Below are 13496 nucleotides of genomic sequence, written 5' to 3'. Positions count from 1 at the left end.
ATCAGTATGATCTAGGACAACTCAAAAGGTGGGGGCTTCCAGGTCAGAGGTAGATTTAAATTTTTTCTGATTGGCAGTTGGTTGAAAGAGATAGGAATGTGTGGGTTATGATAAAGGGTTGTGGAGACCAAGGTTTTATCAAGCAGATAAAGCCTCCAGGTAGCAGGTTTCAGAGAGAATAGACTGTAAATGTTTCTTATCAAACTTAAGGTCTGCGTTAATGTTACTGCTGGAGGGGTATAATGAGGCATGTCCGACTCCTCTTCCATCATGGCCTGAACCAGATTTTCAGGTCAATGCTGGAATGCCCTTGGCCGAGAGGAGGGGTCCATTCAGATGGTTGGGGGGGGGGGCCTTAGAATTTTATTTTTGGTTTACATGGTGTTTTGGGCTTCCCACAGCCAAGTTCCCTGCATTTTCCCCTTGGGAGCCTCCCCTCCTCTACTCTCATTCTTTTTTTTTTTTTTTTTTTTAATTATTATACTTTAAGTTTTAGGGTACATGTGCACATTGTGCAGGTTAGTTACATATGTATACATGTGCCATGCTGGTGTGCTGCACCCACTAACTCGTCATCTAGCATTAGGTATATCTTCCAATGCTATCCCTCCCCCCTCCCCCCACCCCACAACAGTCCCCAGAGTGTGATGTTCCCCTTCCTGTGTCCATGTGTTCTCATTGTTCAATTCCCACCTATAAGTGAGAATATGCGGTGTTTGGTTTTTTGTTCTTGTTTGTGCTTTGGGTGGAACACAGGGGTAGGTGTTCAACCATGAGCTATAATCCTGGACATGTGACCCAAACCTAGCCAATCAGAACATCACATCCTCCTAGACACAGCAATTGGTTCTGAGATGGACACGTAATCCAAGCCATGGCAATCAGTCCAATCGGAGCCAATCCTGAGTCTTTTGTTTGAACAACTGGAAAGAGTTGGTGAGAACCAGACTCTTTTCCACTGGTCTTGGGCAAGCAACCCTGCAAGCCAGGAATAACCTAAGGCCATCAGCAGAGGAGGGCCATCAGCAAGGAAATCAACCCAAAGGAAGCAGAACACAGAGAAGGAGAAATATCAGGTCTTGAAGACATGTTTGGAGCCCCTGGATCTAGCTATACCTGAACTCACATTGCCCCTGGACTGTTGCCATGTGACCCAACAAAGTCTTTTTTTTTTTTACTTAAATTAGTTTGACTTTCCTGTCACTTGCAGCAAAGAAGACCCTGATTAATACTCTATTTTCTGAAAACATCTGAGTTTTTTGATGCCTTTAACCTAAGAATTTCAGCTTTAATACACTATATGAGTAATTAATGATGCAGGTCTCAGGAGGGTGAAGCAGGAGTTACCAGGTCACAAAGGCCCCAAGGGTAACATGTGAAGATCTAGACATTTCTACAGCATAACTAGTGATAACTGTGAAACTTCCAAGGACTCAAGTGGTTAAAGTTAACTGTATCTGAAATTCAAACACTAACTGGAATTAGTCACATTTAACTGGAATTAGAATGCATTAGGTCACCTATTTCCATTGTAATACCAAATTAGTTCCCATTAATTGGCCCCTATTTATTTTCAGTCACTTGCTTCTGTCAGATATTTGTACTGGCATTTCAGTCAGGAAGATGTTAGCTAGGCCTAATTGCTCAGACTGTATTTCACAGACAGCCTGTGCTATCAGATAGCTCTGGAAAGAAAACAATAGATGGCTTAACATGCAACTCTAGGAATGTCAGGTATGTGGTCATAAAATCTAATAATTTCAGAGCAGGGAGAGCCTTAGATTAGCTGCTAACCTTCCCTATGGCCCAAAACATTAAGTGGCCCCACAGCTAAAGTCATTTCTGTTTTTTAAAAGACATTTTCTTAAAGAGTAAAAATCATGACTGTCATACAAATAGAAAATGAACACGTCAAAGGTTTTATTTTATTCACCAATTAATGAGGAAACCCTAAGGTGTTAAACTGGTTCAAAGGAGAATTCAAAGAGCAGACGCCTATGTAGGCAATCAGAAATGCCCAGCAATGAGGAAATGCATTTGTTAATAGATGCAAGACTGGTTTTCTCCACCAAACATTCATTTGCATTGACTGTGGATGAGAATCATTTACATTACTATGGTTTTTTTTTTTTTTTCATTTACAGAGTTATAAAATAGCTCAAAGACAGTGAAAGGCGCAGACTACTATGAACTTAAAGAACCCAAATTAAAGTACTGGATAGCACCCAGCCATATGATACCCAGTAATTCTTTTCTCTCCTTGCCATTCAAAAATTTTTAGTTTTTCCTCTCAGTATATGATGTTTGCATTAACCAAAATATATTACACGTTATTAGAGCATTTTTGTGGTTTTTTTAAAACCTCACTGAGCCTCAGTTTCCTCATTTTGAAAGAAAGGAAATTGTAATATTCATCTTGTAGGGTGTGGTAAAGATTAAACGCAATAATGCCTGGGAAATCCCCTAGAACAGCACACCCAGAACCTAGTTTAGGGAAAAATTTATGCTTCAATGGAAAACTATGCATTGTCTAGGGTATAACCTTCCAGATAATCTGATTCTGATTCTATGGGAGCTCTGTAACTGTATTACTGCCTAATAAAGTTACAGTCATTTATCTAAGTACTGTAGTAATTACAGTACTTACATTCAGTAATTTTGTCTATAGACATGAAAATAAATTGTGTCTGTTAGGGAGAGAACCTGTCTCTTCCCCCGACAATAAAGCCAGTTTTGCAGTCACTTGCAAATTTATTTCATTATTTCTGCTCTATAAAAGTCTTTGTGGTTTGACTTCTCCTTTAAACCAATTGTAACATCTGTCAAAGGCTGGCTCCACTAATACCACAGACACAACCTCTTGATAAGACAAAGCTGAGTTCATTGCTTACTGCAGTAAAGGAAACACTGTTAGGAGCAGCAAATCCATACGGGTCTACAGCAACCTCAATTCTTGCCTCCTCAGAGAAAGAATTTGACATAAGGCAAAGGAAAGGGCATAAGACAGAGTGAGAGACCGAGGCAAGTTTTAGAGCAGGAGTAAAAGAAAGTAAAGTACACTTATAAGAGGGCCAAGGGGGCCACTTGAGAGATTCAAGTCTGCAGTTTGACCTTTAACTTGGGGTTTTATACGCTGGCATTCTGCATGCGTAATGGCCTGCCAGCCCTGGGGGTGTTGCATGCGCAGTGTGTTTACCTTAGTTGTGTACCTGCTCATACGCCGCGTTCTTCCTTACCAGTCAAGCGTTCCTAGAGGAAGGTCAAACACCAGTTAAACCCCACCATTTTGCCTCTTAGTGCGCATGCTTGAGCCCGCTTACCCAGCTCCTGAGATTTTATCGGGAAGCTACTGATCAGCAGCTTCAGGTGTTTTCTGTCTACTGGGAGACTGCCTTTCCCCGGCGTCGGCTGGGACCAATTATCATTTTAGAGACAGTTTAACAACTGCCTAACCATCACCTGACGGTCACCTGACATTCTTGGGCTGGGAGTTCGCGGGGCTCTCCTGCTCTGCTCACTATTGCCTAACTATCTACTGTAACAATACCACCTAGCAAAGCTGTGGCCGTGTCTTGCAGGAAGAAGGTGAGGTCAGAATTTATTAAGAATTGGAAGTTGATTTAAGGTGGGCTTTGAAAGCCCAGATATGATTAGGATTGGGTAAGGTTCATGGTACAACAGTTCAGAATTGCTAGAAACAGCTACGTGACAATTTCAAAGCAAGAGAGGTGAAGAATCTTCAGGAAGTTTTAATAATCAACATCTGCCTGTGTAGCCCACTCTAATGAAGACACAAGAATAGCACAATGTCATGTTAAACACACACAGAGTAGGGTGTGTTTGGTTCTCAGCACCCAGCCTGAATATGAGGTAAGGAGACTTCTGTTCTCAGCCCCTCCTGAGGTCATTTTTCAGCCTCAGTTGAAGGATAAACCATTGATTTCTGAGGATGTAATCAATCCAGCTCTTTACCACTATTAGAGGTGTCATAATTGCATATCAAGATTCTATCAATAATTGCATCTAAGTTTCTGGAGGTGGTTGTTTCAACCTCTAAAAGGGTCAGATTTTCCAGTTCTTTCTGCCTTCCTTTTGCCAGAACATTTGATGGGACAGCTGCTGAGCAACAGCATTTATGACTCCAGAGATCACACATGTGAACCCTGCCACACAAACAAATACTAAACCAGGATTATGGTCAGTTTGTTCTTCACTTCTCAGTCAGGAGCTAAGGGCATCCAGGTTACACTAAAAGAACAGATCCCATCCCCCAATCTGAAGAGTTCACAGAACCAGACATGGAGTTGTTAACCAAATGACCTAAGTTTCTGATTTCTTTGTTTACTTCCCCAGATCTTTTTATTAATATTAAAAATCTAAGAGAGGTCTGCAGAGATTTGCATATGACATTCTTCTACTAAAACAGCACATGTTCTTCCTCCAGAGTCCAATATGATGTCTAAAGCAGATCTGTTCTGAACCCACCACTTGTCCAATTTCATCATCTTCTTGGATGAGGAGTTCTGTGGCTTAGAGGAGAAAAAGAAACCTTTTTCTCTACTCTCAGGTACTGTGAGTGGGACTTGTGAATTAATCTGACAAAAGACAGATTAAATGAGGAAAAAGGCATACTAATTTTATTTGATGTTAATATTTTAATTTTTATGTAGACAGAGGCATTTTTACAAGTGAAGAACCCAAACAAGCAGTTAGCCCTGGGGGATTATATACCATTTTAACAACGGGCACTAAATCCTGTGTGAGAGAAGTAACAAGACAAAGGAAAGTTGGGGTTTAGGCTCCTAGGGGCAGCAAATTGTGGGAAGGTGACTAGAACATGTATGGTAAATAAGGGTTGTTTAGTAAGGTTTGTTATGAAGAGAGTCATCCTTCTCTTCCTAATACGGGGAACACCTTTACAAATAGAAATTTATGTCAGTTTTACAAAGGGAAATATAAGTCCTGCTTTTAAGCAAAAAAGGGGAGAGCAGAGAATTCTTCCTGTGCCTGCTATTTCTCAGTTTCCTTCAGCTCAAAATAATTCTTATGCCAAAGTGACATATTTTGGGGTGACAATTCTGGTACCCTGCAGTGGCCTTCATGGCATTGTCTAAATTGCTTGCTATCCTCTTAACCATACCAGGTAGGATTCCCCCAACTTTTCACACCTCTTATAAGCATGAATAAAGAGACATAAGGAAAGGGAAAAAATTCAAAATCCAGAATTCCCTTGAAGTGAAGATCTACTGGTCTCTTTTTCCTAAAGGATAAATCAATGAGACAATAAATAAATAAATAACCTTTATATTATAGGTGAAGACAATAAGCAGTAAAACAAGGAAACAAGGTCATCAAAATTGAACAAATTTTGCTAAGATTCTAATACATTTTATAGCTTTTCAGAAGCATTTACACATACTACAATCTTCTTTTTCCCTTAACAAAAACATATATTATTAACTTGCATAAAAACATGTACCTCTCTGCCAAGATTATTCCTAATAGAGTCTCATTCAGGTATATTCAGTTATAACTTTTAACCAAAGTAACCTTATTTCCCAGAGAAAACTGGGGTAAGCAGGAAGTGTGGATAATTGTCCACTGTCACACATCAGCACTTTGCAGACTAGCAGAGCTCATGAATATAACACAATTTTCTACAGCTACACACAACCCTAATACAACTTCTCAAAGTGGCAAAAATGATTACATTCATTACAGGCACAAAGATAGCATATAAAAATAAGAAGCAAAAGTATACAAACTTTAAGTTATGCTTAATAATTAACGTTTTAATATGCTATCTTACTCAGAAATTATATTGTCATCCAATGACTATCTATTCATTAACTAAATTTAATAGTTCCAAATATCTTGGAAATTAATAGTCTAACAGACTACAAAACATAATTAGTGTTGAAGTAAAATTTTTCAGAATAAGTCAACACAAATACATATTTTTCATAACCATAAGTATTAAATAGAAGTAAGCCTAGTTTATTTGATCAGTTAACCTGTGTAAGTTTAAGAATATACCCAATTAAGGCTGGGCGCGGTGGCTCACGCCTGTAATCCCAGCACTTGGATCACAAGGCAGGTGGATCAGAAGGTCAGGAGATCGATACCATCCTGGCTAACATGGTGAAACCCCATCTCTACTTAAAAATACAAAAAATTAGCCGGGCATGGTCATGGGTGCCTGTAGTCCCAGCTACTAGGGAGGCTGAGGCAGGAGAATGGCGTGAACCTGGGAGGCAGAGCTTGCAGTGAGCCGAGATTGTGCCAGCCTGGGCGACAGAGCGAGACTCCGTCTCAAAACAAACAAACAAACAAAAAAGAATATACCCAATTAGAATAAAATCATAAGCTTCTATTATACTTTACCCTGACAAATCAGAGAAAATATAACTTTTTCATTAAGCCAAAAATAATAAGTCTCATTTGCAAACTTTCACTGAAAGCATGTAAACTCAGACTCTTAGACCGTTTAAGTTTCTATAAGATTATCATCTTTAACATATCAAAAGTATTTATTCAATTTTTTTAATTTCTGGGAATTTTTAAAATATTCAATTGATAGAAGCACTTATTTCAAATAAACCAATTAGAAGGGCTCCTTTAATCTTTAAAGTTTCCTCTGAGCACCTCATTGATTAGTCACTGCATTTTTTACACAGAGTCATCTCTCCACATCCATGGGCTTCACATTCATGGATTTAACCAACCTCAAATTGAAAATATTCTTTAAAAAATGTACATCTGTACTGAACATGTAGACTCTTTTTCTCTTCATTATGCTCTAAACAATACAGTATAACAAATATTTATACAGAATTTACATTGTATTGGGTATGGATATGGTTTGGCTCTGTGTCCCCAAATCTCATCTTGAATTGTAATCCCCACATGTAAAGAAAGGGACCTAGTAGGACATGACTGGATGATCATGGTGGTGGTTTCCCCCATGCTGTTCCCATGAGATCTGATGGTTTTAAAGTGTTGACAGTTCCTCCTTCACTGGCTTTCTTCTATTTCCTGCCACCTTGTGAAGAAGGTGCTTGCTTCCCCTTTGCCTTCTGCCATGATTGTATGTTTCCTGAGGCCTCTCTAGCCATGTCAACTGTGAGTCAATTAAACCTCTTTCCTTTACAAATTACACAGTCTCAGGGAAGTTCTTTACAGCAGTGTGAAAATGAACTAATACAGTAAATTGGTACCAGGAGTAGGGTACTGCTATAAAGATGCTTGAAAGGTGGACGAAACTTTGGAACCAGGTAAGGCACAGAGGTTGGAAAAGTTTGGAGGGCTCAGAAGAAGACAGGAAGATGTGGGAAAGTTTGGAACTTCCTAGAGACTTGTTGAATGGCTTTGACCAAAATGTTGATAGTGAGATGAACAATGAAGTCCAGGCTGAGGTGGTCTCAGATGGAGATGAGTAACTTCTGGGAACTGGAGTAATGGTCACTCTTGCTATGCTTTAGCAAAGAGACTGGTGGCATTTTGCCCCTGCCCTAGAGATCTGTGGAACTTTGAACTTGAGAGAGATGATTTAGGGTATCTGGTGGAAGAAATTTCTAAGTGGCAAAGCATTCAAGAAAAAACAGAGCATAAAAGTTTGGAAAATTTGCAGTCTGACTACGAGGTAGAAAAGAAAAACCAATTTTCTAGGGAAAAATTCAAGCCAGCTGTAGAAATTGCATAAGTAATGAGGAGCCAAATATTAATCACCAAGAAAATGGGGTAAATATCTCCAGGGCATGTCAGAGATCTTCACAGCAGTTCCTCTCATCACAGACATGGAGGCCTAGGAGAGAAAAATGGTTTTGCGTGCTGGGCCCAGGGCCCCTGCTGCTCTGTGCAGCCTCAGGACATGGCACCCTGCATCCCAGCCACTTCAACTCCAGCCATGACTAAAAACAGCTCAGCCCATTGCTTCAGAGGGTGCAAGCCCCAAGCCTTGGCAGCTTTCATGTGGTGTTGTGCCTGTGGGTGCACAGAAGTCAAGAATTGAGGTTTGGCCACCTCATGTTCTCACTCATAAGTGGGAGCTGAACAATGAGACCACATGGACACAGGGAGGGGAACGTCACACACCAGAATCTGTCAGGGGGTGAGGGGCAAGGGGAGGGAGAGCATTAGGACAAATACCTAATGTATGTGGGGCTTAAAACCTAGATGACAGATTGATAGGGGAGCAAACCACAATAGCACATGTATACCTATGTAACAAACCTGCATGTTCTGCACATGTATCTGATAACTTAAAGTAAAATAAAAAATAAAAAAGAAGAAGAAGAGACATCAGAATATCTCCTCTATATTGTTTGACTTTCTACAGTAAATAAATACATAAATAAACAAAGAATTGAGATTTGGGAACCTCCGCCTAGATTTCAGAGGCTGTATGGAAATGCCTGAATGTCCAGGCAGAAGTCTGCTGCAGGGTTAGAGCCCTCATGGAGAACCTCTGCTAGGGCAGTGCAGAAGAGAAATGTGGGATTGGAGTCCCCACACAGAATCCTCACTGGGACACTACCTAGTGAAGCTGTGAGAAGAGGGCCACTGTCCTCCAGACCTCAGAGTGGTAGATCCACCAACAGCTTGCATCATGCACCTGGAAAAGCTGCAGGCAGTCAACACCAGCCCATGAATGAGCTACCTAAGGCCACGCAAGCCCACCCCTTGCATTGGCATGCCCTGGATGTGAGGCATGAAGTCAAAAACTATTATTTTGGAGCTTTAAGATTTAATCACTGCCTGGTTGGCTATCAGACTTGCATAGAGCCTGTAGCCCCTTTGTTTTGGGCAATTTCTCCCATTTGGAATGGAAGCATTTTCCAATGCCTATAATGCCATTGTATCTAGGAAGTAACTAACTGGCTTTTGATTTTATAGGCTCATAGGTGGAAGGGACTTGCCTTGTCTCAGATGATACTTTGGACTTGGACTTTTGGGTTAATCCTGGAATGAGTTAAGACTTTGGAGAACTGTTCAGAAGCCATGACTGTTTTGAAATGTGAGAAATACATGAGATTTTGGAGGGGCCAGGGGTGAAATGATATGGTTTGACCTTTTGTCCTCACCCAAATCTCATCTCAAATTGTAATCCCCATGTGTCAAGGGAGGGACCTAGTGGGAGGTGATTGGATAACAGTGGTGGTTTACCCCATGCTGTTCTGATGATACTGAGTGAGTTCTTTTTTTTTTTTGAGATGGAGTCTCACTTTGTCACCCAGGCTGGAGTGCAGTGGGGCAATCTTGGCTCACTGCAAGCTCCGCCTCCCAGGTTCATGCCATTCTCCTGCCTCAGCCTCCTGAGTAGCTGGGACTACAGGTGCCCGCCACCACGCCTGGCTAATTTTTTGTATTTTTAGTGGAGACAGGGTTTCACCGTGTTAGCCAGGATGGTCTCGATCGATAGTGAGTGAGTTCTTATGAGAGCTGAAGATTTTACAAGTGTTGACCATTTCTCCTTTGCTGGCTTTCTTCTCTCTCTTGCCACCTTGTGAAGAAGGTGCGTGCTTCCCCTTTGCTTTCTGCTATGATTGTAAGTTTCCTGAGCCCTCTCTAGTCAGGTGGAACTGTGAATCAATAAAACCTCTTTCCTTTACAAATTACCAAGTCTCAAGGAAGTTATTTTAGCAGTGTGAAAATGGACGAATACAGGTATTATAAGTAATCTGGAGATTATTTAAAGTATATAGGAGGTTATATGTAGGTTATATGCAATTACTACACCACTTTATACTGGTTATTTGAGTATCTGCAAATTTTTGTATCCTGAAACCAATTCCTCATGGATACCGAAGGAAGACTGTATTTTCTCTATTGTTTTTTAGCCAAGACAGGGCAATTCTTTGTGCAATGTCTTTTTTTTAAATGTGTACTACTATCTTTATTAAGAGACTCCCTCCTTTGGAGTTGAATGACTAATGTGGGAGCATCCAGATGTTTTATTGGTAAGGCCATAAATTTATTCAGATTTCCACTTCGTTTTTGTCCTAAGCTCTTTTCAAAGCACTCAGCAAGGAATTGGGAGTTCTGGCAGTAGGATCATTTCCTATTCTAATCTATTCTTATGTGTTAAATACCCAACTTCTGACTTGGCAATATTTATTTGTGAAAAGTTAAAGGAGAGCCAGGGCTGCATCTGCTTCAAGATCTTCTCCTGAATGGTGTCTAAAGGTATAAAGAACTATCTCTGAAGTCTCCAAAGAACTCATCCTTTCCTTGCTTCCGACTGGATTAGAGTCTAATCTACCTTCATAGAGAAGACTTTGGGTTAGACTCCAAAAGACCTTATCCAACATTTACAGCTTTTCTAAGGCCCTCTGATTTTCTGTAAAAGCCAGGTCCTTTTAAATCATTCTTGAGAGCTTCCAACCCTGCTCTTTCTATCCAGTCCTTAGCATGTAAGATTACCACTAGCACATGAACTTATTGATCAGATTAGTGAGTCCTGCATTATACATTCATAAGATAATTTCTCTGCAAATTTCTCCCTGTCCTGTCTGGGCTTTGAAAAGTCTTTTGACAATGGCTCTCAGCTAAGACTGAGACCAGGGTTTGAAATCAACAGAAAAGGATTTTGTTTGTTCTGAGGGAGATTTAACTCTAAGAGACAATGGAGCTTAAGGTGATGCAGGAGAGCCTAGAGGGAGGAAGAGCAAATCAGAGGGATAAATGGGGCAGAAGGAAATGGAAGCGTATAGGATTTGGGGAGAGTAGTAGTATAAAGGCTATTATTAGGTTAAAATTGTGATTCAGGAGGGTCTAAAGAGAGAAATTGATTTAAGATTATTTAAAATTTTGCTTTGGCCAAGTAATATCTTAGAAAAAAGATTTTGGAATCTGAATATTTCAGATTTTTTTTATAAGCATTAAGAAATGAGGACCATTGGAAGTTTAAAGTGCTCCTTTTTGAACTGAACTTCTCAGTCCCCATGGCCTGCTTAAGGAAAGGGCTTATTTCAGTGCCTATGCTTGTCTACTTCCCTATGAATTTTCTCTTCCTGATAGACAACAAATATGACAAGCGAGGCAAACAGCAGTGCTAGTTTGAAAAGACTTCCATCAACCATATACATTTTTTTTTTCCAATTTGGGCACCTAAGAAGAGTTTCTTAATCCTAGAAATTAAAATTATAAACTCAGCATCTGGGAGCTCAATGAAAGAGATCAAAGTTCCAACCACTGCAAGATTCATTCACCCCATTGATTAGGTCTTATGACCTAATCACCTCTTAAAGATCCCACCTCTGAATATTGTTACAATGGCAATAAATTTCAACATGAGTTTTGGAATGACATTAAAGCCAAAGCAGTTATAAAAGTGAGTTCAGCTCTCTCTTGTTTTTTCTCTCTCTCTGTCTCTCTCTCTTTCCCTCTCTCCCTCCTCTCTCTCATGCTCTCTTGCCCTTCTGCCTTCTACCATGGGATGATGCAGCATGACCACCCTTGCAAGATATGAGACCCTCCACCTTACGCTTGCCACCCTCCAGAACTGTAAGCAATACATCTCTGTTCTTTATAAACTACCTAGTCTTAGGTATTCTGTTATAGTAGGAGAAAACAAATTAAGACAGAAAATTGGTACAGAGAAGTGGAGCTGTTACTATAACAAATACCTGAAAATGTAGAAGCAGCTTTGGAACTGGGTAATGTGTAGAAGGCGGGAGAATTTGGAAGAGCAGGCTAGAAAAAGCCTAGATTGCTATGAATAAAGTGTTAAGGACAATTTCAGTGAGGGCTCAGAAGAAGATAAGAAGACCAAAAAAATTCTGTAATGTCTTAGAGATTACTTAAGTGGTCATGACCAAAATGTTGATAGAAATACAAATGGTAAAGGCCATTCTGATGAGGTATCAGACAGAAATGAGGAACAACATATTGGAAACTGAAGTAAAGGCCATCCTTGTTATGCAGTTGCAAATAACTTGGCCAAATTGTGTCCATGTTCTAGGTCTTTACAAAATGCAGAACTTAAGAGAGATCAACTAGAATATCTAGTGGAAGAAATATCTATGCAGCAAAGCATTCAGGCTGCCAGGCTGCTGCATGGCTACTTTTAACCATATACAGTGAGATGTGAAAGGAAAGAAATAACTTAAAGATGAACTTTATAATTAAAATAGAGGCAGCTGGGCACAGTGGCTCACCCCTGTAATCCCAGCACTTTGGGAGGCTGAGGCAAATGGATCACAAAGTCAGGAGTTTGAGACCAGCCTGGCCAATATGGTGAAATCCCATCTCTACTAAAAATACAAAAATTAGCCAGGCGTGGTGGCGCACACCTGTAGTCCCAGCTACTCAGGAGCCTGAGGCAAAAGAATCACTTGAACCCAGGAGGCGGAGGTTGCAGTGAGCCGAGATCGTGCCACTGCACTCCAGCCTGGGCAACAGAGCAAGACTCCATCTCAAAAAAAAGAAAAGAGGCAGAACAAAAAGATTCAGAACATTCAAAGCCTGGCCATGTAAAGAGTAAAAAAGCATGTCAGGGAAAGAAAAATAAGGGTGTGGCCAAAAGACTGTTTGCTCAAGAGATTAAAATGGCTAGAAAGGAGCCAGGTACTATTCATCAAGACAATGGAAGAAAGACCCCAAAGACATTTCAAACATTTTTGAGGCTACACTTCCCATCACAGGCAAAGCTCTAGGAAGGAAGAATGGTTTCAGGGAAAAAGCCCAGGGCATCCTCCATGGGCTCACTATCCAGGGCTGCCTCAGGACTCTGCTTCCCTCAGCATCCCTCAGCCACCCCAGCCATGGTTCAAGTGGGCCTTCGTATGTCTCAAGCCACAGCCCTAGAGGGCTCAAAGATTAAATCCTGGTGTCATCCTCATGGTGCTAAATCTGTAGATGTGCAGAGTGGATTAGCTACGAAGCCATGGTGGCCTCCATCTAGATTTCGAATGATTTTGTAAACAGCCTGGGGACTAGGTAGAGGCTTGTCACTTGGGCACAGCTACAGCAGAGAGCTCCTACCAGAGCAATGCCAAGCAGAAATATGGTGTCAAAGTCACCACAGAGAGTCCTCACTAAGGCAATGCCCAGTGGAGCCATGGGAGCAAAACCACCTCAGAGACCCCAGAACTGTAGCACTACCAGCATGCAATGCTTGCCTAAGAAAGCTGCAGGCACAAGACCCCAACCAAAGAGAGCTCAAATATGAGCTGAGCCTAGCAAAGCCATGGGGACAGGGCTGCCTGAGGCCTTGTGGGCTAAACCCTCACCCCAGTGTGCCCAGGATGTAGAATACAAAGTCAAAGGGTATGATTACCCAACATTCTCCAGGGAAAATGTTGTTTTCTGTTAGGTTTTGGACTTACTTGGGTTCAGTTACCCCTTTTCTTGCCTATTTCCCCCTTTTGGAATGGAATGGGAATGTCTTTCCTATGACTGTCCCACCATTGTATTTTGAAAGTAGACAACATGCTTTTAGTTCACAGGCTCACAACTGGAGGAAATTTGACTCAGAATGAATCATGTCTTGAGTC

The sequence above is a fragment of the Pan troglodytes genome, chromosome 10 (assembly GCF_028858775.2).
Source record: "Pan troglodytes isolate AG18354 chromosome 10, NHGRI_mPanTro3-v2.0_pri, whole genome shotgun sequence".
In the NCBI taxonomy this organism is placed as follows: Eukaryota; Metazoa; Chordata; class Mammalia; order Primates; family Hominidae; genus Pan; species Pan troglodytes.
This window is presented reverse-complemented; position numbering follows the sequence as displayed.